Source organism: Gracilinanus agilis, unplaced genomic scaffold, assembly GCF_016433145.1.
Source record: "Gracilinanus agilis isolate LMUSP501 unplaced genomic scaffold, AgileGrace unplaced_scaffold47074, whole genome shotgun sequence".
NCBI lineage: Eukaryota > Metazoa > Chordata > Mammalia > Didelphimorphia > Didelphidae > Gracilinanus > Gracilinanus agilis.
The window spans coordinates 1-6752 of NW_025381438.1; the positions used below are offsets into that span (position 1 = coordinate 1).

The 6752-nt window shown below is 46.9% G+C and overlaps 2 non-coding genes across 2 annotated transcripts; one reads left to right on the forward strand and one right to left on the reverse strand.

The window, feature by feature from the left end:
- Positions 1 to 773: 773 nt before the first annotated feature.
- On the forward strand, positions 774 to 964 carry LOC123255470. The gene has a single exon (XR_006506764.1). It is a non-coding gene; the product is annotated as a U2 spliceosomal RNA (small nuclear RNA).
- Positions 965 to 3025: 2061 nt separating this feature from the next.
- Positions 3026 to 3190, reverse strand: LOC123255469. The gene has a single exon (XR_006506763.1). It is a non-coding gene; the product is annotated as a U1 spliceosomal RNA (small nuclear RNA).
- Between the last annotated feature and the right edge of the window lie 3562 nt (positions 3191 to 6752).

Genomic DNA, 6752 nt, shown 5'->3' on the forward strand with positions numbered 1-6752 from the left:
GCTTAACATTCTGCCTGGCACTTGGACGCTGCTTGATCAATGTTTCTTGAGTGATTTGGCTGAAGTTGTTACATTTGGATGACTTTTCAAAAGTGGTGACTAGCTACCCCGGGAGTTAGGACATGCGGGTTGGCGATCCATCTGTGTGCAGTTGGTCTGTTTTCCGTACTTTGATTATTGATTTGGGTTAAAAAAAAAAAAAATCGTGGAGACACTGTTTCGGAGGACTGAGGAAACCTACATTAATCGAGGGTGCGTGTGAAGTGTGGGCTCCCCAGGAATGCGGTCAGGATGGCGCATAGGTGGGTCTCTACAGAGCTTTTTTGAGAAGAGGGGACAGAGGTAAGCAAACGAAGGGAATGGGGAACTGGAAGGTTGGCGGAAGAAGCTCCTGGCAGCCGGTCGGAGTTAAGGAAGCATTCACAGCCGGCTCCTTTCCGCCCCGCCCCCCTCGAGGACAGGCATTGGTCGGCTTGGTGCGGAAGTGAGGAGGGCTATGCAAATATTGAGCTGGCGAGCGAGCAAGGTTTTCTGGGTGTGAGGAGGGTGCGTTGTTTCGCGAAGAAAGAGCTAAAATTCGTCAAAATTCCTTCTGTGTCGTGTTTTCCTGCGGTGGTGTATTTTGTGTAGGCGTCACTGTGTCGCTGGATCTGTATTTTTGAGGGTGTCGGTGGGGTTTCTAGGAGGTTGAAGGTTGGTGAAGAGGTGTTAGTCGCCTTGTGTGTAAGAGTGTGTTGTTGTGAGGGGATGGGAGAGCGTTGGTGGCACTCGCTATCGCTTCTCGGCCTTTTGGCTAAGATCAAGTGTAGTATCTGTTCTTATCAGTTTAATATCTGATACGTCCTCTATCCGAGGACAATATATTAAATGGATTTTTGGAACAGGGAGTCGGAATAGGAGCTTGCTCCGTCCACTCCACGCATCGACCTGGTATTGCAGTACTTCCAGGAACGGTGCACCTCCCCTCGGGGAAAAATTGCGTGTTCTCTAAAAAAAGGCGAAAATTATTACTATTATTTTTTTTTTTTTGCGTAGCCGTGGTTCTTCGGAAACCCATAGGCTTACGCGTTTACTCTTTGGAGACTGCTGGTGTCGGTAGAGGCAGCTCTTACTTTTAAGTACGCAAGCCTATGCGGTTGTACTGCGCGTGGGATTTCACAATAATACCACATTACTATTGAAACCACCGTTTCCCCTTGGTTGGTCACCTCACGTGTTGGGTTTATGATCCACTCTTCAACTTTAGTTTTTATTTCTTTTAACCGCTTACTTTCCGTCTTAGAATCATTAGGTATATATTTGTTCCAAGGCAGAAGAGCGGTAAGGGATAGGCAGTGGGGGTTAAGGGACCCTGCCCAGGGTCATACAGCTAGCTAGGAAGTGTATGAGACCAGATTTGAACTCTGGACCTCCCGTCTCTGGGCCTGGCTCTCAATCTATCTAGCTGCCCAACTCTGCTGCTTCAGACTTCTGATGGAAGAGAAGTGAGAATTTCAATCTGCGGGAAAGGCATTAGAAAGAGGTGGTTACTTTTAGCTGAACGAAGTGCCAACTTTTCCTAGGTGAAAAGAATTAGAGAGCATCCATCGAGGAAAACTGAGGGTTCGAATTACTCATGTAAAACACTGAGGGCACCAGTCCACACGCATTCTTCGCTTCCTTTAGATCACCTTCTCTCCACTGTCTCCTTTGGTAGAACTCTTTCCGAGTAGCAATGGATTTAGGTAATCATAGACTAACGTCCTCTACTGCAGATATATTAGTATTATGTGGGAAAACTTTCTTGCATTGTTTTGAACCTAGCCCTTCCCGGCTGAGAGATCAGACTTGTACCTTAGAGATCAAATCAGTTTAGTGCTTAATTTAGGACCACCGGGTTATGCTGAACCGCCCGGTTTCCACCCCCACCCCCTCCCATCCCCTTCCCTCCCCGACCGCACCCCACCTCCCCCATCTTCTAAAGGACCCGGAGATTGCTACAAGGAATTTAAGGAGTTTATGTTACACATCTCAAGCAATCTACCTGTCTTAGCCATCCGTGCTGGCCAATCAGCTACTTTCCCCTTGCTTCTTTGAATCCAAAGTAATATGTAACTCGTGGAGGTGCAGGTGACTGACTGGACCGTCTGTCTCAGTTCTCCCCTCTGCCAGAAGACTTCAAATTCTTTCTAAATCTTTTTTCAGCTCTGGATTTGTTCCTGACCAACAGACAGCCAGACGTTAGGGAAATTTTGCAGGATCAGAACGCTGGCGAGTCCTTCATGACAGGTCCGGTGCTGGGTCATTGGTTCTGCATGAGAACATACAAACGAACTAGACTAGACTTCCGGTGGGAAGGCAGAGAAGCAAGGAGAGGACTGTGGCTTTCGAGATACCCTTTAACACGGGAGCGGGGAGCGAGATACTCATTGAAATGAAAGATTCACTACTTTTAGAGACAAAATGGTCACTAATAAGGGAAGGAAAAGAGCACACGTAAAGTAACTTTTGTTCCATCGGCTTTTCTTCATTTTCTTGAAAGGAGAGAGTAGTTTTTGCTGTCGATAATTCCTGACCAATGGCCAATAAGGTAGGTGCAGGGGATATATCCTGAGACACTCACTCTCCCCTGTACTGTGGCACAATTGCCACCACTGGAGCAGTGACCTAACCATTAAACAGACATCCATACTGGACAAGTTGGTGAAGAGCCTGCCGTTCCTATTAACCAGATAGCCTCAAGCCCAAGTAGGAAAGTCATTTTGCCATGCCTTGCTGTGATTTGACACATCACAACAACCAGAGTCGTGCATACGACAGTTCCACTGAAAAGAAGATGGCTTAACTGTATGTCTAACCTATATCAGGAAGAAGAAGCAAGTTGGGCAAGATCTGAGGGGCGCAGAACATGTTGGTTGAATTTGGAGACAGACAAGAAGCTAAAGTCAAAGATTGGGAAATAAGTTTGGACGAGTAAGGAAAAAGTAAAAAAACAAAACAAACAAACAAACAAAAAAAACAGGCTGACTTTGGAAGACATACAAATCAGGGGAGAGCGCGAACGCAGTCCCCCCACTACCACAAATTATGCAGTCGAGTTTCCCGCATTTGGGGAAATCACAGGGGTCAGCCCATCCGGAGTGCAATGGATAAGCCTTGCCCTGGGGAAACCACCTTCGTGATCATGGAATCACCCCTGCCAGGTAAGTATGCTTTTGCAACACACGCAAACACAAGCCTTACATACACACACACCATAAACACATGACCACTCCGAGCTCGATTACCCACACTACCACAAACGCTTTAAAAACGCACCAATCACGCACACCTGCCAGCACTCTCAACCCGATCCACGGGAAGGGCCTTTCCCCCTTCCTCTGCTACCACCCCCCACTCCCAACCCCAATTTCTGTTTCCCAGAGGCAGCCCCTGCTCCCTATCTGGATACATCCCGCCCCCCAGTGACATCACACGACTAGAGTGTCCCAATGGAGACCACTGTCTAATGAATGGCCTTTGAGCCGAAATTTGAGAAAGAAATGGGAAGCCAGGCAAGCTGAGACATTTCCTCCCTCTAAAGGAATCGGACTCAACTTCCTCCTCTGGCTTCTGCACTTCTTCTTGTTCTCACTTGGAACCGAACTTAGCAGCATCCACACCTTCCAGAGAGTTTGGTCCCTGGCTGGATAAGCCTCCTCTCGCTCTGTCTTGAGGGCCTTTTCCAAAATGCCCAGGATTCTGGGTTAAGATGGAGACAGAGTAAAAAGCAGCTGCTTGACCTCTCCTAACCCACACATATAGGACTCCTCAAGAAGACATAAAAACAAATCCAGACCAAAGAAGGGACCCCACAACAGGGCGCAGCATTGAAGGTACGTGGAATTGGGGCATTTCCATGCTATAAAGGGGTGAAACAGCTCTCACTAAAACGCAAGCTGAGCACCCCCCTCCCACACACACACCACCTACAGTGCCAAAGCCAGCGCAAGAGAGTTAGAGCAAGTTTGGGGCACCCACTGAGTCATTGGCAGCTCCAAGGGCCTGCTCCTGAGAGCAGCAAGACTTAAGACCCCAAGAGGCTAAAGAACACACACGGACTTTGAACACAGACCCTGAGTGCAGGCGCAGCTGCGGATCACAGGCACGGACAAGGATCCTGAGCACAGGCTCAGACCTCGAGTGGGGACCCAGCTCAGAGGGGTACACGACTTTGGAAGCAGTGCCCTGAGACTGTTAAAGGAGCTTCAGGCAGAAGAACAAGCAAGGGGACCACCAGGAGGCTTGACCCTGAGAACAACTAGACCTGAGACCTCAGGAGCCTAAAGAGCGCAGACAGACCCTGGGCCTGAGGATAAAGCTGAGAGGGCGCTGGGCTAACAATGGCAAGCCAGAATCAGGAACCCCAGAAGAGAAAGATGAAGAAGAAACCTTTAACACTCAACAACTTTTACACAGAGAAAATCCAGACAACAGAGCAAACAGCAGAGGAGAACAAACAAGTAACCATATCCAAACCTTCCCAAAAAAATGAAAATGGGTCACGAGGTCTTGAAGAGTTCAAATCTGAGATTATGAGAAAGATGGAAGAGATCTGGCAAGAAAATAACAGTTTTAAAGGCAGAATTTCACAATTGGAAAGTGAGGCAAGTAAATCAAAGACCAGAAATGACCAGATTGAAAAGGAAAACCAAAAGATTATAGCCAAAAACCAGTCTCTAAAGGCTAGAATTGGGCAATTCGAAAAAGATGCACCCAAGTCAAAAGAATTGCTAAGCAAATTGGAGACCAAAATCAAACAGCTGGAAAACAGGACAGACCAAATCAAAAAGGAAAATCAAAAGCTTATAGCAGAAAACCAAAGTGCCCAGCCCTGCAACCAGACCACTCCTCCATAAAGAAAAAGGGGAACCATCAAATGGAATGGACTTCTCTACTAGTAGCAAGGACAAGGACAAGGGTCCAGGACAATTCTGAGGGACTCAGGAGAAAGAACGCTATTCACATCCACATCCAGAGGAAGAACTGTGGGAGTAGAAAGGCAGAAGGAAAACATATGATCCATCACTGGGTTCCATGGGGATACGATTGGGTATTTTGACTTTAATCTATTGCAATCTATTGCCTTATTGATAGAGGTGAACCATTCTGATTAGGAAAGTAGATTATAGTCCCTACCTGCCTCTATTGCAAATAGTAATAATATGGATTGATCACTCTATTGCAAATAGTAATAATATGGAAATCGGTTTTGAACAATGATACATGTATAACCCAGGCTCTGGGAGGGGGGAGGGAAGAGGGGAAGGAAAGATCATGAATCACCTAACCATGGAATTAATTAATTAATCAAAAGAAAAAGAAGAAAAAAAGAAAAGGGGAAAATATCTGCTTTCTTATAAGGTTTTCTGATGATACCCTAACCCTCAAAGTAGTTTCCAGGACAGGCTAGAGACACTTACCCAAATGATGCTTCCACCTCCAGCAGGAGAATAGACCTGGAGCCAGAAGAGCCCTGGCTTCACTAACTTCTCAGTCTCCCTGGTTTAGTCAAGCTTAGAACTGCCAGGGACCGTTGACCCCATAGAATCCACCCCCCTCCTTTTTCCACAGTGCCACTGGGGGCCTAGCAATGTTAAGTACTCACTTGCCCAAGGTCCCACAGGGGATTCCAGTGCAGGCCCTGATCTGCCTCCAAACTCAAAAAAAACCTTGCCACTCTTCCTTTCGAGAGCTAGCTCCCAGAACAGGTCTGGCTTCCTCCTCTTACACTGCTGTCTGGGAGGCACATTAGTGGTCACTTTCTCCACATTCATTCTTCATCCTTCAGCAGCAGGACTTTTATTCTCACCCACAACAAGCTCAATTCACTTGCAGCTCCACAAGAAAGCCAGACAGGCTTCCAAAGAAGAGCCCTGGTTGGCCCCAGAACTTCTTCTGATGAAGCCCTGTCGCCCAGCCATCAGCACTCTGCTCAGCGTCTGGTGCTCACTTACTCTACCTAGCCTACAAAAAGATCCATTTCAGAGACTGGATTCATGAATATGGGTCCAAGAGATCACTTCTTGGTCTGCTGAAAGCTAGCATGTGGTTGATCTGTTCATCTGTTTCTCTGATGATCTCATCCTTTCCTCCTTTCAGCTTTCCACTTTTAGACATCTGGCATCTGGTGGTAGTCTGTAGAAGGGGCTTGGAGTTTGCTGAAAGAGAAGAGGTGGGGTGGGTTGAGGAAGGGTTGGGGAGGCAAGGGGGGGGGTCTGCTAGATGGCTCAGTGGTCCCTTGGTACATATAATTTTTATTGCATTTGTAATGGCTGGCAGATACAGCCACATTGGATTTGGAGATGGCAGACAGTTAACATCATGGAACCAAAAAAAAAAAAAAAATCCACCTGGTAGGAGGCTGGCACATGCCAAGACAGTTGAGGAGCCTCTATGTAAACCCAGACCGGAACATCCTCAGGCCTCACTTTTCTGGGACTTGGGTGGCAGGAGGTCAGGCAGTGGGTAGATTTTGGTCTAGGCAGATAGGGACTACACTTTCCTAATCAGAATTGTTCACCTCTATCAATAAGGCAATTTAGCCTCAATCATTCTCCAATATTATCCAAGGAGAACAACTGTACCGAACATCTGTAGCAGTTTCTGAGCTGGGCTTGACTCTCAAAGTCTCACTTGGACTCAGCACCTATGAGGGACTTTCAACTACAATGACCTGAAGTCAAGATACATATATTTATCTTAGAGATTAGTCAGGGTTTACCAATTCCCAC